General features: G+C 40.5%; 1 protein-coding gene across 4 annotated transcripts in view; it reads left to right on the top strand.

Annotated features, from left to right (window-relative positions):
* The window catches only part of ARHGEF9 (Cdc42 guanine nucleotide exchange factor 9), a 262,693-nt gene that overhangs the window by 54,543 nt on the left and 183,452 nt on the right, over window positions 1–24,698 (top strand). The gene's annotated exons all lie outside the window — the stretch shown is intronic.

Below are 24,698 nucleotides of genomic sequence, written 5' to 3' on the forward strand. Positions count from 1 at the left end.
GCTGCAGCCACAGTGAGTTGGCCAGGAGGCTCCCGGTGAGGACCAGGAGTAGCTGCTGCCTGTTATTGAGGAGGAGGAAGTAGTGGCGTCCACACCTCCTCCTGATCCAAGGAGACGTAGGGCCGAGAGGAGACAGGCAGAAAGCAGATCAGCTAGACTACTTGCGAGGAGGCAACCTCACCCCTTGTGAAGGGTCACCTACTTGTTCCTGCTCGAGGACTTGAGCATTGCTGGAGTAATGAGCCCAGTTCAGTGCCTTGTGTGTTTGTGCCTGACCCATTTGACTTGTGGATTGTTTTCCTGGACTTTGTGTGTGCTTGTTGGACTCAGTTTACCCAGTGATTCTTGCCATGGTAAGCTTGGAAACTGAACCTGCACAAACTGAACCTGCTTGCTTTCCAAGACCGTTTTTTGGTGTGTGTGTGTGTGTGTGTGTGTGTGTGTGTCTTTCTCTCTTTCTCTGTGTGTGTTTGTGTGTGTGTGTGAGAGAGAGAGAAAGGGGGGAGGAGTGGAGCAACACACCATGCAGCGCAGGAGGAAAATGCATTACCAAGGCAATGGTCACACAGAAGAGTGCTGAACCCAGGGCAAGAAAGTAGTGTGAATAAATGCCTCAGACATGCTATTCCTAGTTCACAGAGGAGGCACATTCAGACTTGCAAAATTCTGTCACTATATCTGTTCCAGTAAAAATACAGATTTATAGGGCTTTGGTTTCTTGATCTGGTCAATCTTTCAGGACTGAAACTAAGATCCATTGTGTTTGGAGTTGGCCAAATTGGACCATGTCTATATTTTGTTTTATCTAGGCCCGCTTTCTCCACAAGGTTCCTTCTAGAGGTCTTCTCTGTGCTCCAAATTTAGTATTTAGTATTTATTTGATTTGTCAATCGCTTACAAGATACAGGTATAAGAATAAACATAGTTTTGAATACATGAGATAGATACTTATAAGAAAAATAAAAAGAAACAATAGGACAGGGATGGTAGGCACAGTTGGTGCACTTATGCATGCCCCCTACAGGCCTCTTAGGAAGGGGGTGAGGTCAATAGTAGACAGTCTAAGGTTAAACTTTTTGGGGTTTGGGGAAGAAACCACAGAGTCAGGTAGACTAGAGTATTCCAAACATTGACCACTCTGTTGCTGAAGTTCTATTTTCTGCAGTCAAGTTTGGTGCGGTTAACCTTGAGTTTGTATCTATTTTTTTTTTTTTGTAAAAGTTTTATTGATTTTAACAACAAACAAAAACACAAAAAACATAACATAAGACATAACATAAAAACATCATCATCCTTCATAAATTTACAGACAGTGTATCGGTTGGTTCACCACTCCTTTTTGTGCATCCATTCATAGTCATCATAATAATTATATCACATAATAACTCATATTATCAATCAACAATTATATATCCTAATATCATTATTAAACAATCATTTGACTATAATTTTACTAATTCATACTTAAGCGAGATAACTATAATTTAGTTAATTTATTTTATAACAATTCATAAAATCATACCAAATCTATCTTAATAAAATATTCTAAAAATATTATCAAAACCAAGAAAAAGTGTATATTCATTATTTCCTAAATTTCTAAACATTCTATTATTATATTGTATTATCTAACCATTGATAAAAAGATCCCAAACTTCATAAAATTGTTTATCTTCTTGTTCTCTAATTTCAAATGTCAATCTACTCATTTCAGCACATTCCAATATTTTTTTAATGATTTCTTCCTCTGCTGGTATTTTCTCACTCTTCCAATTTTTAGCAAATACAATCCTAGCCGCTGTTAACACATTTACAATCAAATACTTCAAATTTTTATTATATGTATCAGGTAAGATTCCCAATAAAAAATCTCTGGTTTCAAATCTATATGTTTCTTTGTCATTTTTTCCAACCATATGCGGATTCTAGTCCAGTATTTCCTGGCCTCCTCACAAGTCCACCACATATGGTAATATGAACCAGGTATCTGATGACATTTCCAGCACTTTTCAGATTTATTCTTGAACATTCTTGCTATTCTTGTCGGGGAAAATGCCACCTGTAAAACATCTTATACAAATTTTCTTTATATGCTGTTGACATTGTCATTTTATAATTTTGAGACCACAACTTTTGCCATTTCTCTAAGTCAATCCCATATCCAAAATTCTTCCCCCAAGCAATCATCGTTTCTTTAACTTGTTCATCCTCCAATTTAATTTCCAACAAATAATTATATAATTTTTAATCACTTTTTCATCAGTACCTGTCAAAATCCTATCTAAATCAGTCATTTTGTCATAAAATCCTTCCATTTTGGAATCTTTAAGATACCTTGAATGTATTTGCGCATATGAAAACCAATTCATCTTTATACCTTGTTCTTCTAAATTTTGCATCGCTTTTAAGTTCACCCTTTTCATCTAGTAATTCCCCATATCTAACTGTTTGTTCCTTCTTATAAATTATAGGATAAGAAAAGGCTTCAATAGTTGATAACCAAACTGGAATTTTCAAATAACATTGTTTCTTAATTTTCTCCCAATTCAACCATAACGATTCCCGTATATAATGCCTTCTAAAATAACCCTGTGATTTAGTTCCCTTATACCATAGAAAAGCATGCCAACCCAATAGTAAATCATGTCCTTCTAATGCCAACAATCTAGTCTTTCTTAACGTTATCCATTCTTTAGCCCACATTAAATTTGCAGCTTGATAATACAACTCCCAATTAGGAAGGCCAAATCCTCCTCTAGTTCTAGCATCCTGTAAAAGTTTTAATTTTATTCTCGCTTTCTTACCTTGCCATATATACTTCAACACAATTTTATTTAAATCTTCAAAATAGTCTTTACCTAACCTAATTGGTATTGTTTGAAACAAATATAACATTCTAGGTAAAATATTCATCTTAATTGTTGAAATTCTACCTATCAGTGACAATTGTAAGTTTCCCCATTTTTTCAGATCAGATGCTATCTGCTGCTTAAGTTTAATATAGTTATTCTCTTTCAGTGTAGTACATCTTGACGTCAAATATATCCCCAAATATTTAACTTTATTCGTAACTTGAATTTTCAATAGGTCTGTCAGCTCTTCTCTTTGTCTTAATAACATGTTCTTTGTCAAAATCTTTGTTTTGTCTTTATTTATTTTCAAGCCAGCCATCTCACCATACATCTCTATCTTTTCGAATAATTTTAAAGCTGTCTCAAGAGGGTCTTCCAGAATAAAGACCAAATCATCTGCAAAGGCTTGCAATTTGAATTCCTCCTTTTTAACTTTCATTCCTTTTATATTTGTATCCTCTCTAATATTTCTATTTAACACTTCCAAAGTCAATACAAATAACAAAGGAGATAATGGGCATCCTTGTCTTGTACCTTTTTTAATATTAATAGAGTCTGTAAGTTCTCCATCTATCATTACTTTTGCCGTTTGCTCATAATATATGGCTTCTATTGCTTGAATAAATTTTCTAGCAAAGCCCATCTGTTCCAATAATAATAGCATAAATCTCCAATTCACGTTATCAAATGCCTTTTGGGCATCTAAGAATATCAAAGCCATTTGTTTTTCAGGATGCGCTCGTAATACTCCAATGTATCCAGGATTATCCTCATATTGTCTTTAATTTGTCTCTTTGGTAAAAATCCATTCTGATCAGGGTGAATAAAATTATTTAAATATTTTTTAAGCCTCTCTGCCAGGATTGAGGCAAAGATTTTGTAATCTGCATTCAATAAGGAAATAGGTCTATAGTTCTTAATTTGTAATGGGTCAACCCCTTCTTTTGGGATAAGTGTAATATAAGCTTCTGACCATGTTTTGGGTATTTTCTTATTTACCATAATTTCATTCATGACTTCTAATAGTGGAATGCTCAACGATTCTTGTAGTATTCTATAAAATTCTACCGGGAGACCATCTGGTCCTGGTGCTTTTCCATTGTTCTGTCTATTGAGTGCTTCAGTTAATTCCATCATTGTTATAGCACTTTCTAACATTTCCCCAGTTTCATCAGGTATCTTAGGTAGGTTAGCATTTTGTAAATACTGTTTAATTTTTCCTCATCAAGATCCTCCTGTTTATATAATTGTCCATAAAAATCTTGAATGATTGCTTTTTTCTTTATTACCATAGCATACTTGACCTTGATTGTCTATTAACTGTAATATTTTCCTTGATTCTTTCTCTTTTCTCAATTTATATGCTAACCATCTACCTGGCCTATTTGCATCTTCAAAATAATTCTGTTTAGCACTTCTAATTTTTTGTGCCAGTTCTTCTTTCTCTGCTTGATCCATTTTATGTTTAATTATGTCCATTTTAAGTCTAATATCTTTTTTTTTGTGGCGCTTTTTGTAATTCTTTTTCCAATTTTTATGGTCATCTTCTAAAGCTTTAATCATTTGCCTCTTCCTAATGTTCTTTTTCTTTGAATAGTCTATTATTAATCCTCTTGCATATGCCTTCATTGTATCCCAAACATTCTGTATTGAAGTGTCCTCTTTTTTATTTACATTGAAGAAGAAGGCCAATTCTTTTTCCATCCATTGTGTAAAGTTTTTTTCCTTTAAAATAGTATTATTTAATGTCCATCTAGATCTTCTTTTTTGTCCTTTCCATTTAATTGTCATTGGATTATGGTCTGCCCATGTACTTGTTTCAATATTTATCTCTTGAATATTAGATAATAATTCCGTTGATGTCCAAATCATATCTATTCTGGACCATGATAAATGTCTATTGGAATAAAAGTATATTGTTGAGTTTTAGCATTTCTTTCTCTCCATATGTCTTTAAGATTTAATTCATCTATCATTTTAAAAAAGTTTTAGGGAGAGTTTTCCTATTTTGTCGTGCTGCTTTTACTGTATAATCCAATTTATTGTCTACAATTCCATTAAAATCTCCCATCATAAGTATATTAGCGTAGTCCAGTTCAATTATTTTCATGTGTAATTTTTATAAAATTCTTCTTGTTTATCATTCGGGCATAAATTGCAACCAAAAGTGTTTTTGTATTATTGTCCACTATTTCAACCATTAATACTCTTCCGTCTTCATCAGTAAAAGTCCGTTTTGCTGGAATAGTTTCCTTAATATACAAAACCACTCCTCTTTTCTTACAGTAAGTCAGAGAAGTGAATATTTTCCTAATTTTGGTCGTGTCAGTAGTTGTTCGTGTTGTTTTTTAATATGTACTTCTTGTAGGCAAATTATATCAAATTTTAGCTTCTCTAATTTGTGAAAGGTTTTTCTTCTTTTAGTAGCTGAATTCAGTCCATTTATATTAATAGAAATCAATTTTTTTTCCTCCATGGTTATACTTTATATTTAGGTCTAACAGCTCTCGTGGATCTTACTTCATGTTGTTCTTTGGTCTCCGCTTGTCCACCTATTGCACCTTCCTCTTTTCTCATTTCCATCAGATCCTCTTCAGATTCAGTTGAAATGTTCTCTTTTCTATCTCCATTTCTCTTCTTTCAAAGAATTTCTTATAGAATATTTCTGCTTTCTCAATTGAATCAATTCTGTATCTCTGTTCTTGCCACGTAAACATTAATCCTCCTGGAATCAGCCATCTATAGTTCACCTCTTTTTCCAATAGCCTTTAGTCAAAAATCGATATTCTCTTCTAATCTCTCTCACTTTTCTAGGTACTTGTTTTAAGACCACAATCTCTTTATCTTTATACTTCAACACCCTCTCTCTTGCCACTTGTAGTATTTGGGTTTTAATAGTTTTTTTGGTGAATCTAACATGAACCTCTCTTGGTAATTGGTTCCTCGTTGCATATCTTGTGAAAACTCGATATATCTCATCTACTCCATCCATCATCTTTTCTTCTGTTATTTCCAAGGCTCCAGCCAAGATTTCAATCATTACTGCAGCCAAATTTTGTCCTTTTTCTTCCTCAATATTTTGAAATCTAAGATAAAATTCTGACCTGTCCATCTCCCACTTCAACATCCCACTTTTTTTCTTGTTCAGCCGTTGTTAATCTATTATCAATATTTCCAATTATGTCATCTCTTTGCTTGTCTTTCTCTTCTAGTTTTTGGATTCTCTCATCATGATTCACCATCATTTGTTGAAAATTTTCAAATTTTTCATCAATCTTCCCAATTCTTTTATCAATACTCTCCATTCTTTGTTCCATGCTCACTTTAAGATCTTGTATTCCTTGCATAACCGTCATTAAATCCATTTGTGCTTTATCTTGCTTTGCCATTATGGAAAGTCGTCCTCCAGTTGATGGGGAAACAGGAGCAGAAATTGAAGTGCCCGGAGGTAAAATTCTCTTACTCATTCCGTGATTCAGCGTCTTCCGGTTCTTTTAATCCAGTTAATAAGGTGACCAATTATAATCCAATTAGAAAAAGGGAAAACACCAAAAAGAAGAAAGAAAAAAAAAAAAGCCAAAAAGAAGTAAAAAGCCCAAAATTAAAAAAGAAAAGAAAAATTCTTCAGGTTCTTCAATACCTTAATCCAATTGTGAAATACTCAATTATAATTCAAAAGTAAAAATTAAAAATGAAGAGAAAAAGAGACAAAATAAAGCCAACAATGTAAAATAATAATAATAATAATAATAATAATAATAATAATAATAATAATAATAATAATAATAATAATAATAATAAACAAAAAGAAGAAGTTCTTCAGGTTCTTCCCACCTTAATCCAATTGAGAGATCTCAAAAATAAAAAATATCCATAAAAATAAGTCAGAAGTAGAGATAAGAAAGCAAAATCCCAATAAAAAAAATAAAAAGGAAAAAATAAATATTCTGAGGCTTCCCCTTTAAAAATAAACTAAAAATGAGGTAAAATAAAAATAAAAATAAGTATACCAATATTACAAAATGCTATGGGGTTGGGGGGGAGGGATAGAACAGTTGATAAAAAATAAAAAAAACACCCACTGCCTTTTATTTATCCAAGGCTCTTATTTGGCTTCTCGACACATTTCAAAGCCAAGCTTCAGATATTCAATTAATAATAGAAATCCCGAAGAGCACCTGTATAAACATCCTCCAGTACTCTTCCCTCAATTCTTCCCTTTATCTTATCACTTCAATAGCCTTGAAGCAGAAGTTTTTTCCCAGCTCTCAACTTCAAATAAAATATTTTCAAGCCTCTAGTTGGCAGTGTTGCAAAATTTCTTAAAACCACTCCCCCTTCTTCCCCCTTAAAAAAGCCTAAAAAAGAACAAAAATATATATATTTAATTTAAAAAAAGAACAAAACTAAAGGGGGCCTCTATTTTATAAAATAAAAACAGTCAAAAAGGAGAAAAAAGAACTAGTAAATATAAAAGAAAAAACCAGTCTGCTTAACTAGATCACCATAGAAGTTCAATGAAAGAAAAAAAAAAAGGTAAAAATAAAAAGCCAAGCCTCACTTTGACATTTCTTTTTGAAAATCGCCGCTAAGTCAGTTTTGTCAATAATCTTACAGTTTTCTTCTCATCCTTAGAGTGTCCTTTAGTCCCAATACTAATATATAAAAAAAAAAAGTTCTCACCAAGCCGATACACTTTCTCTTACGATCTCTTCCTTCCGGAGCTGTCCCAGCTTCAGCAGCTTAATGGCTGCCTCCCCGCCGATGGTAAAAGGGGCTTCTTCTGGATCAACCAGGGACTTGCGATGTCCCCTGGGATCTACAGAACGCGCCCCTTACTATCACCGTCTCTACGGGACGGTTTAGGTCCGTTGGGACCGACCAGGAGCGGGGATATCAGCAGCTATCTCAGAGCCCCGAGATAGCAGCTGTATCGCAGCGACGAGACTCCGCCTTCTCCCGAGTTTGTATCTATTGTATGCTCTTGTATTGTTATGATTGAAGCTGAAGTATTCATTGACAGGTAGGACATTGCAATGTATGATTTTATATACTATACTTAGATCGGACCGAAGGCGGCATAGTTCCAGGTTTTCTAGGTCTAGAGTTTCAAGTCTGAAGGCATAAGATATTCTGCAATGAGTAGAGGAGTGGAGAACTCTTCTTGTGAAATATTTCTGGACTTTTTCAATTGTGTTAATATCAGATACATGATATGGGTTCCAGACTGATGAGCTGTATTCAAGTATTGGTCTAGCAAATGTTTCGTATGCTCTAGTTAGTAGTGTGATATTCCCAGAGAAGAAGCTACGCAGGATTAGGTTAACAACTCTTAATGCCTTTTTGGCTATGTAGTTACAGTGGGCTCTAGCACTTAGATCATTAGAGATGAGTCCAAGGTCCTTGACAAAGTTTGGATCCTCAACAAGGTCTTGATTATTTAGCTTGTATTTTATTTTCTGATTTTTTTTTGCCAATATGTAAGACAGAGCATTTATTTGTTGAGATTTGAAGTTGCCATTTGTTTGACCATTCTGATACATAGTCCAGGTCTTTTTGGAGGGTAGTAGTATTGTCTGTGGTATTGAATAGCTTTACATCATCAGTGAAGAGAATGCAGTTGCTCTTAATATGATCACAGAGGTCATTTATGTAGAGTATGAAGAGAGTTGGTCCTAAAACACTGCCTTGGGGGACACCACAGTTGACAGGTACAGAATTTGATAGAACACTCCCAATTTTGACCATTTGTTGTTTGTTCGACAGGAATGCTTCTATCCAGTTATGCAGGTGTCCAGAGATACAATAAGATTTTAGTTTTAGGAGTAGTTTGTTGTGTACCACTGAATCAAAGGCTTTACAGAAGTCTTTGTAGATTGCGTCTATTGCTTTGCCCTGATCGAGTTGTGTAGTCCATATGTTTTTGCAGTGTAAGAGTTGCAGATTACAGGATAGTTTTTTTTCTGAAACCAAATTGTTTATTGGAGAGTAGGTTGTTTGTCTCTAAGTGGAGGATAATGGATTGGTTAATAATTACAGGTGACGCAGCATAAGGAGATTGGTCTGTAATTTTCAACTAGGCTGGGGTCTCCCTTTTTGAAGATGGGGATGACCGTGGCTTGTAACCATAGTTTTGGCAAGGAGCTGGTCCTGAAAGATTCTTTGAAGATTATGCTTAGAGGTTCAGCTATGGCAGTGGATCGTTTTTTAAGAAGTAGGCACATATTCCATCCGGTCCAATAGATAGGGATGGTTTTAGATCGCGCAGTGCTTTTTCAACAATGTCTTCTGTAAAATCGATATGCATTAGATCATTGTAGTTGTCTGTGGTTCGACTAGGAAGTACTGGGCTTGATCCATTGCTGTTTACAAATACTGTGCCAAAGAATGTGTTAAAGAGGTTTGCTTTGATGGTGTCGTCGTTGTAGTGTTTGCCATTAGGTCCTTTCAGGGGTGGGAAGGACCTTGAGTCTTTTAGTTTGTTGTTTACAAAATTGTAGAAAGCATGGGTGGAATTTGTGCGTAGAAGGTTTTCCTCTTGTTTAATGTGATAATTAGTGCATTCAGTTTTTATCTGGTGGCATAGATTTTTGTATCGGCTTTTGAAGTTGGCAACGTGACCAGATTTGTTTTTTCGCCAAAGTGATCTCTTTTTGGATTGAAGCTTCCTTATTGTTATGGGTAATCTGTTTTTCCTGCTTTTGGGAGTTGTTATTGGTACATATAGTTTGATGGCTCTTATGATTTCTAGTAAGAATATGTTGTAATGGTCTTCAACAGTATTGCATCCAGTGAATAGAAATTGCCAATCAAGGGAAAAGAGATAGTTGATTATAAGATCATAGTTGCCTTTTTTGAAGTCATAATTGGGGATTTTGTTGTTGTGATGATTTTTGTGTGGACATATGTTGAGTCAAAAGTCAATCATGTTGTGGTCACTGTTGGAAAACGGTTCTTTAATTTGTATTCCGTAAATTGAATTCAAACTATTGCAGAAGATGAGATCGAGGCAGTTAAGCCTAGTATTGTTGGTTACTAGTTGTTTCTGTCCCAGATTTGTTACAGCATTGTAGAAGGTTGCATGTATGGGTTCAGTTGTACATTTGTTTAGGGTCCAGTTAATGTGAGGTAGATTGAAGTCACCAAGAAAGATAAAAGCGTGTGGGCAGGATGCTGCCCATACTAGTAGTGTATGTAGCTTGTTTACATGTTCAATGTCATAATCAGGGGCTCTGTAACATAGTAAGAACTGAAATGTGATATTTAAGGTCAGTTCACAGATAATAGTCTCAGGAAGAGCAAGCTCCTGGGTAATTTGGATGTTTTTAGATGTAAGGACTTTTTATAGAAGATAGCAACACCACCTCCTCTACGGATTTCACGATTGGATCAGTAAACATGATAGTCTCTTACTGAGGTAATGGAGTCAGGGAGAGGTGCATTGAGCCATGTTTCACAGACAAATATGATGTCGAATTTAGCTGTATTTAGTAAGAGGAGAAATTCAGGTATTTTATTTACAAGGCTTCTTGCATTGAGTAGCTTGCATTTAAGGCCAGTTGTAGTTTGAATTGAGGTAGTTGGGGGCGTGCGTGCGTAGTCTTGGGTGATGGTGGATTGGTTGAAGTAGGGTTGAATGCTGAGTTGTGGGTTGTGTGACTTTCTTTTGATACAGTCTGCACGGTAATCAATGTATAGGATCCTCCTGGGCTGTTTTGTTTGTTCAAGAGATTTCCCCAATGTTCCAGAACTGAGTCTTGAAGACTTCTCTGTGTTCCAGATTTGTGTTTCAAATCTGTGTCCAGAGGTCTTCTCCATTTTCCACATCTGTGTCCCCGAGGACTGATTGGAAGGGCACCAGGTTAAGGAGGAAGACCTGACAAATGAAAGCCAAGGCAGACAATGGTCTATAACAGTTTATTTTGGTGGAATTGTCAGGCCTTCTTGACTTGGATGAGTGGATCAAAATATAGGCATAAAGACTGGATCTTAGATTGAGGGGGATACTCAGATTGTTAGGAGTACAAGAGATATGCAGGGAAGTGCCTGGGAAGAAACATGCAGCTTTCTCCAGGAACATCCTGTGGCTTCATCTATGGAGAGTCTCAATCCTACAGGTCACAGTTGTCCCAAAGGTATTTTTTTTTTTCCAAAAGGCAACTTGGACTTTCTTGGTTCTTTCTTAGAAAATGCTTCTCTTCTCGTCAATTCTGAAGAAGGGTCTTGGGTGAAAGGCTAACTGTTTCCAAAGAAAGAACCAAGAAAGTCCCAAAGCACCTTTGGGACATCCTGTGGTTTTTACCAGTGCGATAAAATCCCAGCAGGGAGAATGAATGGCTTGGCTGAGCAGGGGAACAAAGATTTTTTTGTGTTCTGGTGACAACAAACAAGCAGTGGCAGATTGTTGACCAAATGTTTTCTGAGTTCTAAATCCTGGCTCCTTCCTTGAGCTCCTGTATCAGGCCAGCAAGGGGTTCATCTCAAATTCTGCAGTTCTTTCTCCTCCTCCACCCCGCTCCCCCCGGTGTCCTGGGTGCGTGAAGCTTTGCTTGATTTGGGTGCACAGTCATGGTTGGCTCCAGATGATCTTCTGCAGAATTACAGGTAATCCTTGACTTACGACTGATTGTTTAACAACCATTCAAAGTTACCATGGACTTCGACCCATTCTCAAAGTTACTATAGGTAGTCCTTGACTTACAACAGTTCATTTAGTGGCTGTCCAAAGTTACCCTGACACTGACAAATTGGACTTATGACCATTTTTCAAAGTTACAACCTTTGCAACATCCCCATGATAATGGGATGAAAATTCAGATGTTTGGCAACTGGTTCATATTTGTGATGGCTCCAGTGTCCCAGGGGGGTCATATGATCCCCTTTTGTGACCTTCTGGCAAGTAAAGTCAATGGGGAAGCCAGATTCACTTATCGACTGCAGTAATTCATTCAACAACTGTGACAAGAAAGGTTGTAAAATGGGGCAAAACTCACTTAACAAATGTCTCACTTGGTGTTCTGATCCAGGCTTCATTCAAATTAAGACAACACATGCTGTGTGTAAAAGCAAACCTTTCTTAACGCGATGCTGGGAATTATTTACATTCCCAGCCAAAACTCATTAAACACAATTGTCTGAGATAAGAGCACGCCTTTTAGGGTTGTAAAAGGCTGCCAAGAAACAGACGTTCACTTAATTAGCAGATAAACCGACAGAAGTTCCAGTAAAGACAAACCAGAGTCCACAGGGCTTCGATGAGGAATCAGAATCCAATGAACTTCTTTGCTTCCTGCAAAGAGCACATCATTGAGGGCTGGCTTTTATCCCTGATGGGAGGGGCAATCACCTCCCAGCCTTACTCGCCCCTGCTGCCTCAGCTGCTCTCGCTTCTAGCAGCTCTGCGCACACGTGTACTGGGCACAGGCTCCCCAGAGTCCTCTGCCTTGCCAGACTCCACAAGCTCCGAAGGCAGCAGCCCACTCCCAGATGGTCCTGGCCCCATCCCTGCATCGGATGCAGGACCTTGCCAGACTCCCTGACTGGTTCCCTTCTGCACCGGCTGCCAGCGAACCACAACACTCGACAACAGAAATTTTGAGCTCAATTGTGGCCATAAGTCGAGGACTATCTGTATTGTTGCGCATGCATGTATGCTCTCTCTCACACACACACCATGTGGTCACATCTCAGGTGCTTGGCAGCTGGCTTGCATTCATGATCAGTTGTAGTGTCCCACGATCCCGTGAGTGCAATTTGTGACTTCTTTTTTGGCCCTATTCTTGCCTATTTTGCTGCTTTCTGACATTAGGGAAGCTGATTCCTTTAACGAATGCATGGTTTGCTTTACAATCATGGTGACCTGCTTTATGACCATCATAAAAATGGCTGTAAAATCAAACCTGGTCATGTGGCATCTCGACTTGTGACCACAGCAACTTAAATGGCCAAAATTCCAGGCTTCCTTGTGGTTGCGAGTCAAGGACTCCCTGTACGAGGCTCGTGATTGTCATTCGACCTGATTGACTTTTTACGCTCTTCCTTTACCTGCTACCTTCCAGATGACAGGAGAGATGCACCCAGTGTAGGGAAGCAGTTGAATATGCAGGGAATAGCAAAAATCTAAACAAGAAAAATAGCAGTTTTGTTCACCCAGAGAAGAAATGATGTTAAACAGCTTATCTTCTTGTAGGGTATATAAGCCCTTATCTGAGGATGCTATCAACTTCATTATATAGTGACATCATGTTACCATTTGGGGGAACTGGAGCAATGCAGTCTGTCTCCAATCAGCCACATTTAATAAATCAAAACCTTTTGCTCTCCAGTCATGTACAACCAAACCTACTATAAATTAACCAATTTACTCTATGGCTTGTTGGCCTTGGGGTCAGATGAAGCGCACTTTTGGAGCAGGAGCACCTTCTCCTGAGGATCATTACTCTCTCGGTCTTTCCCACGGCATCCCGGGGATGGATGAAATGGAAGGTGTTTTGTTTTTAATTGGGATTTTGCAGAACGAAAACGGAAGAGAAAACTGCAATTAACTTGAGTGGATTTTTTTTCAGTGAAAACAATCCAAGGCTGAACAATCCTTTGTGGTTTGGGGTGTGGTTGACAAAGGATTTATATGAAGGTTTCTAGCTTTCCCCTTTCAAAATGGCCATGCCCTCCCCGCTTCAGAGGGGATTAAGATAGGGAAAAAATTAACACGTTTAAAAGACAAAAAGAAACCCCGTAAAATTTCTTCTCTATTTATACGTGGTTTGCCACTAGCATCTCACAAATGGTTTTCTCGACTCTGCAGAAGAGCTTCCTGCTCTGCATTTTCCCGGGGTCTCTCATTCAAGTAATAATCAGGCTAATGTGGCTTTCTAGTTCTTGGAGTCAGCAGGTCAGGTACTATCACTGCTCTGGCTAGACATCACTACATTTGAGGTGTTTAAGAGGAGCAGAAGAGACTCTAAAACAGATGCAAATGAAGAATTGCAAAAAGAGTGAATGAAAAATAGGAGTAACACTGAAGCATAGGCTCATAGGGCTAGAATGTGCCTTGGGGGGGGGTCTTCTAGGTCAACTGTTCTGACCCAGGCTTAGCAGAACCAAGGAACAGACTCCTTGTCCTGAAAACCCCTTCTTTATTTACTGAGAATTCATGGCATTCACACACAGTAAAGTCCCAGCAATAATCCTTCCAAGGGTTAACTGCAAGAATAGGCCTTATCTGGATAATTGCTAGAGCTTCCAGTTGCAAAGCTGTAAATTAATTCCTGAACCACAATAAGCAAATCTTCATAATAATAAGCGAACTGTTGTCTCCTGAAACCACCACTCCTCTTTTGCTTCTATTTATTCCCCAGGGAGGGGCCATTCAGCATTCACGTGTGCCCCTCCTCCTGAGTCAGCCCCTGTTCCTCAGTTGCTCTCCTCTCCTGACAGCTCTGCGCACGCACATATCTGGAACAGGCTCCAGCTGTTCTTCTTCCCCACTTATCTCCGACTCCGAAGGCAGCTGGGAAATGTCAGACGGCCCTGGCCTTATCTCTGCTTCCGATGTAGAACATCCATCAGAGTCTTCCCCAGACTCCAGGTTTCTCCCCAACCTCCTCATCGTCCAAGTCTGCCGCCAGCTCTGCTGGCAGTTGACCTGCCACAACACCAACCCCCTGCCCAAGGTAGGAATCCTTATACCGTCCCAAACAAATGGGCCAGATGCAAGTCTCTTTTTTCATCACTGTCGTAACTTTGAACAGTTGACAAATAAATGGTCGTAAGTTGAGAACTACCTGAATTTCAATGTAGGCATTGTATAGTATTAACCCATATATGTGATGACCCGGGGCGTGACACAAAAATAACAAAGTGACAAAAGTAGAATAAATTCCCTTTAATACCTCCAATTTGGTCCCCAATGTCCAATTATCCTTGGCTGGATAACAAACTCTTCAAAAAACAGTCTATGAAGGGCAGAAATGCAGTCTGAACCCAAAGTAAAGATAATTAGAAATAAAAAAACCCAACACAAACCACACTGAAATAATTAACACGGCAGGCCAGGATGATAAATTGCAGACTTTCAAAGGATAATGCACACCCACATTTGAGAGGAAGCCAAAACCCAGATAAGCCTCGACAAAGATAATGCACGCTTTGCTTCCAGCAAGGAGCCGTGTGCAAACGTCCCACTTATATCCTGTTCTCCCAGCTGCAACTAATGAAAGGGATCAGGGCCTTTTCCTCTACCGTAACACATGTTGCTCCCTTCTCTGTTCCTCCCTGCGTGTCCTAGGCTGAAGAGGGGATGGCCCTGGGTCTTCTTCCTCTGAATGCCCAGCCGGACTGTGCCCTTCCCCCGTTTCCTCCACAGTCACCGGAGCCACACTCCCACTCCCTGTCAGCTGCTCGACCTCCCTCTCAGAATCAGACTCCAACAAGGGCATGACACTATGTTAGTTGTGGCCTAAAGACATACTATGCTAATCTGATATGACTCGCAGTATGACATACAGTTAGTCCTTGATTTACGACCACAATTGAGTCCAAATTTCTGTTGCTAAGTGAGCCATTTGTTAAGTGAGTTTTGTCCCATCTTACGACCTTTCTTGCCACAGTTGTTAAGGGAATCATTGAAGTTGTTAAGTTAGTAACATGGTTGCTAAATGAGTCTGACTTCCCCTGTGATTGGGCTTGTCAACAGGTCGCAAAAGGTGACCACGAGATCCTGGGACACTGCGACTGTTATAAATATGAGTCAGTTGCCAGGCGTGTGAATTTGGATCACGTGACCTTGAGGATGCTGCAAGGCACATAAGTATGGAAATGGTTGTAAGTCACTTTTTTCAGTGACGTTATAACTTTGAACAGTCACTAAATGAACGGTTGTAAGTTGAGGACTATCTGTACTCTGTTTTGTGTGAACCCAATTAATTTTAATGTATGTAACCAGCCAGGGGAAAAGAATTCACAGCTTAGCAAAAGGAGTGGGAATGAAGAGAGCAAGATTTTATTTGGGTGCCTCACAAAATTTGAGGGCAGCTAGTTAACTGTGGTCTACCTGTATCATTTCTCACACCTATTTCTACAAGACCATCTAACAGCCACTGATTTAAAACTCCTGAACTTGGTACTTACCCTCTTTGGCCTAATGGTTAAGGCACCAGGTTAGAAAGCTGGAGCCTTGTCAGTTCTAGTCCTGCCTTAGCCATAAAAGTTGGCTGGGTGACGTTGGGCCAATCACCAGGAGACGGTGAGTTCTAGTCACCCCTTTGATATGATAGGCAGCTGGATGACCTTGAGCCAGTCCCTCTCCCTATCCAACCCACCTCACAGGATTGTTGTTGTGCGGAAAATAGGCATGTTGGATATGTTTTCCACCTGGAGTTTTTCGTAAAAATAATAAAGGTGGGGTATAAAAATCAGTCAATCAATCAATCCTCCTTTTTTGCTGCTGTAGATTGTGCTGGGCAGAACCTTTATTCCTAAGTTTTCTAGGGGTTTGACGTCGCCCCTTCCATGTTGAAGATGCAAAAGGTTTTGCATGAAGGTATGACGGGGCCTAGGACAATTCGCCATGGCCAGCTCACCCTGTCCAACTTGCCATAGGATAAGTCACTGCGGAACAAGAATTACACTAACATCTAAGAAATGGTAGGAAGGAATCATTAAAGAAAGGATGGAAAAAGAGGGACAGAATGAAATGCGAATGACGTTAAAATATTTATTTATTTATTTTTAAACATTAGATTGAATTGTTAAATTGCCCTGTAGCGAGTTGTCCCGCCGTGAGTTGGCCACGGTGAGTTGGCCGCAGAGAATTCCGTGAATCTGTTCTATGAACTACAGCCTACAATCAGTCTAGCTTGATGGCTGAAAGGATTTTTTTTTTTTTGGAATGGATGCTGGGGATAATCTAAATCAGGAGTATTAAACTCAAGGCATGTGGGCTGGATATGGCCCACAGGGCTGACCTGAAAACACCAAAGGACTGGCCTGCGGTGCCTCTGCCAGTGAAAAGGAGGCCGTTGCAGCTGAAAATGGAGCCCGGGAACACACTTTCGCGAGCAGAGTGCTCGGGTCACCACTGGTGCCCCGGCATGAGCACCGCCAGGGGTGGGATTCCACCAGTTCACACCTATTCGCTAGAACCGGTTGTTAATATTCTAAGCAGTTCGGAGAACCGGTTGTTAGAAGAAATTACTGGCCTAATCCTGTAAGGAAGGCAGGAAGGAAACATTCTGGTGTTGCTGACAGAAACTGCCTCTCCTTTAACCTTATTACATTCTTGGTAGGACTAGACTTCCTGTCTCAGGAACTTCTCTGGAGTTTTTTTTCCTCCTTTGCTGGTACTTTGCTTGTGTGGAGTGACCATTCAAAGTTACAATGGCACTGAAAAAAGTGACTTATGACCCTTTTTCACACTTACGACTGTTGCAGCATCCCCACAGTCATGAGAGGCCAGGCAAGGAGATGCATGCCTCGATGTGAGTGATGTTGAGTTGGCCACGCCCAGCCAGTCACATGACCACGAAGCCATGCCCACCACCTAAGCCACGCCCACAGAACTAGTTGTTAAAAAATTTGAATCCCACCCCTGGTGACGTCACCCTGGCCACGCCCCACAGATCAAAGACAACTCTGATGCGACCCTCAATAAAATCAAGTTTGACACCCCTCATCTAAATCATAGCTATTCAAGATCATAGTTTCAGTCTGTTTTAAAAACAGGAGAAATTACGCTCAAGTAAATGTCATTAGGAATGAATTTTTGTAGATGTGGGATTCTGTGAAGCTTGTGTTACCATAACGGGCTGTGAGAATAACTTTGAGGGATGGGAGGAAGAGAGCTGCAAATGGGAAACGTTCAGATAAGAAAAATTGGAGTCCAAAACAGAATTGTAATTGGAGAAAGTGCCTCAAATTGGATCTTCCCCAATTCTCTTTAGAATAAAGACGGGAGGGACATTGAGTTGCAAGATTCTGTTGTTGTGTCCTTATAATAGAAGTAGTTTTTGTATTCATAAATTTGGTTTCCTGGTCTGGGCTACGATTTTCACACAGCTGTTGCATCATCCTCGTGGCCATACGATCAATTCCAGATGCTTGGCAACAGGTTCATAGTTATGACGGTTGCAGTGTCCTGTGACCTTCTGACAAGCAAAGTCAATGGGGAAGCCAGATTCACCTAATTGTGTGACTGACTTGGCAACCGCAGTGATTCACTGTGGCAAGAAAGGTTGTAAAGTGGGGCAAGATTCATTCAACAAATGTTTCACTTAGCAACAGAAATATTGGGCTCAGTTGTGGTCTCAAGTCGAGGACCCCCCTGGATCTGAACAGAGATCTATTTCAGCCAAGAATGGCACTGGGAGGGTTTGAGCAGGATAATCAAGTTCTGCGTTTTATTGGAGTTCAGCATCTGATGACTGTATCACATTCACAGAGTTTGGATTGTTCAAACCTCCCACGTTTGACCTGTTCTGAATGAAGGCATGCAAGAACAAAAGGAAAATAAGCCCTATAAAAATGGAAGAGGGGAGAGAAATGGATAATTAGGAGTTCAAATTGAGGTGGGTGAACTCATCCCTGCTCTGCGTTGAGTTCTTTGGAAGAAATCAAAAATGAAGCTACCGCTGTAGCCAAACCTGCCCCTCCCTTTCTGAAGAGGTTTCCTCCCCTGCCGAAGAGGCCTTTGCCTTCTAACGTTGCTAGCGCGCTTGAAAGAAGAATCTTCAGAAAAGTGTCCCTGCTTGAAAGTATTTAAAGTGGCACTTTGCCTCCAACAAGTGTTCCTAGATACACACCGTGCCTGTCTTACTCTGATGAGAACTGCATTGCATTGTTTCAATTTTGTGCTATAAAGGGAGGTGTTATCCAGCAGTGTATATCTTTTTTTTTAAAAGAAGTAAATATCCTTTTCTGCAGAAGGTTTACATTCGTCAGAGACATGAAGTCAGTTGCTGCCAATTGCCAACATCTGAGTTGGTAATTTCTTCTTCCTCTGAAAAGGAAGCTTCTGTGTTGTTGTTGTTTTCTTATTCCAGAATTTATTTCAATTCTTCTCCCCCTCCCTCTCTAATCCTGCTGGAAGTCAAAAGTGTCTTCAGAGTGTGGTCAAAAATGTCAAGATGTTCTCCACAAGGCTGGGATGGGAGCTGTGCCTGCCTATAGGTCACATGTGCAAAGACAAGTATAGGATGGGCTTCAGTTAGACTATAGAACACCTACTCCATGGGCAGGAAGGAACCTCAGAGGCCTTCTAGTCCTGATCAAAGCAGGAGACCTTATACCATCCTGGTCAAATGGCTGTGCAGTCTGTTCTTGTGATTCACCACTGAATCACATCTCTCCCTCATCTAGAATAGGGATCGCCAACCTTTTGGACCTCAGGGACCACCAAACTCACGATTTTAAATCCCACAGACCAGGGACCCTGGGGAAATCCCCAAAAAAGTCTGCAGGAAAATTTCCTACCTCGTTTTCCTACCGATTGATCATTCTTTATTTGGGATCGCAGGATACCGTCTCCAGCTCTGTTCTCAGGAGGAGGGGGAGAGAGACTTTTGGCTTCATGCAAGGAAAGCAGCAGAAGCAGCAGAAGTCTTTCTGTGATGACTCAGAGTATCTCAGAAATATAACAAAAACCACAACGCAAATAAAAGTCCTTTAATGCCTTCAACTTGGCTTCACTGTTTAATTGTTCACAGTGGAGGAGTAATCTATTTTCAAAATAACATTTCAAAGGCAAGAAACACAGTTCACATTCAAAGAGCCGATAATGAAGCAAAAACCAAAACCAAACCGCACTAAATAAAGTTCCTTGAACAAACCAGGATAGATAATTGCCAACTTCAGGAAGATAACCAGGTACAGTCCGTTGGAAGAACGCCTGCCAAGATAAACTTTCTTTCGGAATAAAACACTAATTTGTCTCCAGCATCTGTTAGCATGCAGGTCCAACCTTTTATGCAGATCTCACACCTGCAACCCATGAAGAGGATCATGGCCCTCTCCTCCCAAGTAGACCACGTTTTACCCTGATCCTCTCCTCCCTGCATGCCCTAGGATGGATAGGGGATGGTCCTCTGACTGCTCAGCCAGCCTCTGCCCTTCCCCAGCCTCCTCCACCACCTCTGGAGCCACACTCCCACACTCTGTTGGCTATTCCTCCTCTTCCTCAGAGTCAGTCTCCACCAGGGGCATGACACTTTCTTTCTCCCCCCCAAATTCCACCAAAAATGAGTCTTTGTGAGACTTGTTGTGCTGGCACAGCCTCTTGGAGCAGGATGCTTTGCAGGGTCCCAAAGACTCATTTCTGGCGGAGTTTGGGGGAGAGAAAGAAAGACTTGGGCTGCTTTCCTTGCGTGCAGCCAAAAGCAGAAGAAGAAAGAAGCAGCCCAGTGGCCAGGCCAGGCGCGTGGGGCGAGTGGGACAAGTTCCCCCCTTCCCCCCTCCCCTCACCACCTCGTGTTGTTCGCAATGCAAGGGACGCAAGCCTTGTGTTCCTGTGGGCCAAATGGGCGGTGCAGCCTTCTGTTCCCACGCAGCCTGGATTAATTGCTTTGGGGGTGTGTGTGTGCTTTGGGAGTGACATTTCTCTGGAAACCAAAATTTTCTCACGGACCATCAGTGGTCCCCAGCCCGCTGGTTGGTGACCACTGATCTAGATCATTTATGAAGCTGTTGAAGAGCACTGGGTCCAAGTTAAAACTTTGAGGTACCCCATTGTGTGCCTCTCTCCTCCCCATGTAGCTGTAGTTCCATTGAAGGCTACACGCCGAAGGCAATTGGTCAGCCAATTGCGAATCCATCTGATGGCGATGCCATCTATCCCACGTTGTTCTACCTTACCCAAAGTAGATTGTGGTTTTCTTTGTCAAATGCAAACCTTTCTGGTTTTGTCGACCAGTGATGGGTGGAAGGGAGGGAAAGGTTCTGTGCACGCAGTGGGTAAGAACACAAGCATGTGTGCCTGCCACTTGTGCAAGTGGAGCAGCGCATGCTTGAACACTCGCCCGCCACTTGCATGTCCTGGTTCCAAATGGGCCACAGCCCGATATCAGGCCGCAGCCTGGGGGTTGGAGCCCTGTGCCTCCCCGAAGTCCAAGGCTGCTATGTCCACAGCATTTCCCTGATCCTCTAATTGTTGGGTACATTACATGCTAGTGGTCATTGAATGGCATGCACATTAACTTTTCAGCCAATAAATACTTGTGAAACAGGGATAACATTCCCAAATCAGATGGCCGGATCCCGTAATCACACAACTAAGTGCAAGAATTCCAATGGAGAGCTTTTCTTTACGTCTCTGAAAGAAATTCTGAAAGCAAATTGTTTTGCGTCTTTTGAAGGAGGGCCAGAGGGAGGAGGAAACGAGGACATTTTATTTTTATTTTTATTTTTGCAGGGCACTGTCATCCAAGAGGTCTGGGACAAGCAAGGTGGCCCTGTGGGACACCTCCTCTCTAGGCTGAGATTGATCTGTTTCCCTGCCTGCCTCCTGTGAGCGTTTTGTTATTTGCCTCATCAGAATCATTTCCTTCCATTTGACATGCACAACACACATTCTGGATCTGCAAAAGGCGGCTTTTTAAGAAGCGCTCTGTGCTAATAACAATCAAAAAAGGCAGGTCTGCCACAGAGCAAAGTTATTTAAAATTCACCAAGGGTGCCCAGATCTCTCTAAGCCTCCTGGCCTATTTCTGATGTCTGAATGGGGAAGGATCCCCCGGGAGGCAGGCCATTAGTCCTCTGCCTTTCTGGGGGAAGAGCTGATGAAGCAAACTTCCATAAAGGAAAGCTTGCAGATGCTCTTTTCTCCAGGGACGCAATAGTAGGATCCTTTGACCCCTTTATTTCCCAATTTTAGAGAAGCGGAAGGTCAAGGATGGAAGGGCATCCTGCACAAGCGTTAGAGGCCATTTATTTTGCTCTGTCTTGGGGCGCCGACTGAGAGTTTTCTTGAAAGGGTGAATCGTTCTCTGTCTTAATTTCTGTTTCTTGCTTGCTGTTTTTAAAATGGCCCCGTAATTCTCTCTTCTGCACGGGGACCAGGAAGATACTAGCTCAAGGTTTCTCAACCTTGGCAGCTTGAAGATATGTGGACTTCGACTCCCAGAATTCCCTAGCCAGCCACATGGGTGGATGGATGAAGATTTGGATAGGTAAATAGATAGATTAGAGAAAGGTAGATAGATAGACAGACAGAGAGACAGACAGACAGATATAGGTAGATGGATGGATGAAGATAGACAGACTGTCAACTAAGAAGATACTCCTTTGGTCTTTTTAGCTGCCAGAAAAAGGGAGTGGGGGAAAACAAGGCATTCTTTAAATGCCTAGATAATCACCACGGTAACCCAAAGTTGTTGGAGCATAAGAAGGTTATTGGAGAGCATGATGGATGACTCTTGGGGATGGATGTGTCCCATTGGAGAAGTCACATCCAGGGGGTGGGGGAAAGACCAGGGTCAAGGGGGAAATGTATGATGTAATTTAGTATCGGCTGCATCCAGCTTACGCCAACATGGCCACTCCTAATAAATCAATTTTCTTTCCTCTGAGATGCAGCTAGAGACTTTTGATTTGAATGAGGGTGGATTTGTTGGCGCCCTGACACAGACAGACACATAGATAAAGACTCCGTTTAAATAAGTGGAGTCAACTTAGACAAAATCATACCATCAGATGATGGGCTTCTTTTAAAGGCCAGTTTAATCCTAACACCAGATACATAAAAGCAAACATTACCTGTGCAGCATTCCACGTAGTTTGACGCTTGGATCAGGTGCAGCTGCTTTGCTTGCACAGATCATGTTAACATCGGACTTCTCCTTCATAGTGACCGAGCATCCATTTTCAGTGTGCAGCTAGTCTCAGGGAGTGTTTTGTGGACTCTACTCCTGTGTAGTCCAGGCTAAACTTGGGAGCTGTCCCTTATGAGAGGCTTTTGGCGTGCTGCAGATATATTTGATCCCACTGACATTAATGTACAAAAAAAAAAACCCAACAAAAAACAAAAAACAGAGAGCCAAAGGCTTCGGATGGCACGAAGATGTACAAAGTGGAGGGAATCACAATTAGGCTGCTGCAGATATAGCTTGAATTAGGGGCTTCAGTGCAGTAATTGTTCGGTAATTAGGCAGATGATTGCCAAAGGCACTTCAGCTGAACTCGGCACTTTGATGATGTGCGGGACTTCAGCTCCCAGAGTTTCTCAGCCAGCCACAAAGTCCACTCTTGCTTTAGCCCAAGGGAGAGGAATGAAGCAACAGAGGGCCAGGTAGTCCTCGGCTTACAACTATTTGGAGTTGCAATAGCATTGAAAAAAGTGACTTGTGACACTTGTATCACCCTCCTAGTTACGTGAACAAATTTCAGGAGCTTTTGGCAACTGGGAAGTTTTCATGACCATTGCAGCCTCACAGGGTTTCTGGCAAGCAAAGTCAATGAGGGAAGCCGGATTCATTTAGCAACCGTGTGATTCACTTAATAACTGTGGTGATTCACTTAACGGCAGCAAAAAGGTCCTAGAATTGGGTGTGATTCACTTAAACACTACCTTACTTAACAATGGAAATTCTGGTCCTAATTGTGGTCGTAAATCAAGGAGTATCTGTGTAAAGTCTGTCAAAAGCGTCCATCTAGTTTACTAGCCCTGTGGTCCAGTGATAGAAATTAGTTCCACTTTCATTGCCTTTCACTTCAATATGACTGCTTGCATCAAAACAAGACTGGTTCACATTCTCCTTTCTTGTTTTTTTTTTTTTTTTTAATAAAAAAAGCCATGTATAACACAATCTCAAAAGGAGGCAAATTGCTAGAAATTGTGTATCAACTGTGATGCTGTTTTTCTTTCTTCCTTTAAAACAGAAATGTAGATCAAAGAATGAAGTACATTATAAAGTACAAATGCATTAAGTTGAGAGTTTGTAGGTTGAAGAACAGAGGCAGCAGAATCATAATATGGTTCTTGGACCATTTCTTTTACAAATTGTATCAAAAGAGGCTCCATATTCCAGGAGAGGCAAGAGTCTTGACAACTGGTTTTTTTTTACTGAATAAAAGAAAAAGTAAACAAAGTGCTAGATACTGTCCCATTAATGCAGTTGGTGTAGATTTCTGCCCCCTGTGATTTACACTCTTCTAAAGCTAGTTTTAAATTGCACCAAGCCAGATATCTGGTTTTGATAATCCCTATTTTATTCAGGATACGTTCCAACCTCCCACTACCCAGTTCTGTATTTATGGCTATATTCTATTTTTGCTCAAGGGCAAAACGTTGGCTTCTCTTCAGCTCATACCTGCCTAGCCAAATACCGGGAAGAAAGATAAGCAAATTATTAGGCAGTTATGACATTTTGCAATGGTGATGGTATGGAGGTGGTCAAGATGTCGAGAGTCCAGTGGTTAAAGAGTTGAGGAGTCAGAGGGGCTTTCTATGGTCTGGCAGCCTTTGTTGAAGGATGTAATAACAGATGATGTGTTGGAGATAAAACTTGAACAGTCAGCAAGTACATTTGCATCTTGTGTTTGGCGTAGCTAGCAAGGGAGGTTGTTTCCTGGATAGAAAGAATAAATAACCACATGTCACTCTATTCTGGAAAGTGCTGTAGGGATCTAAGGAAAAACGCTAATACAAACCTTTGTATAAATAGAGGCATAGAATCAAAATCACAAAATCACATGAAATATTACTACCGTCTTAGTAAGGTCACAGCTGGAATACTGCATCCAGGTGTGATCACCACATTACAAAAAAGATGTTGATTAAGGGCCTGGAGACTAAAACATATGAAGAACAGTTGCAGGAGTTGGGTATGTCTAGTCTAGAGAAAAGAAGAATTGGGGTGA

This window comes from Notechis scutatus, chromosome 10 (assembly GCF_049901735.1).
Source record: "Notechis scutatus isolate UNSWTSFEM ecotype Mainland chromosome 10, rNotScu1.2, whole genome shotgun sequence".
Lineage (NCBI taxonomy): Eukaryota > Metazoa > Chordata > Lepidosauria > Squamata > Elapidae > Notechis > Notechis scutatus.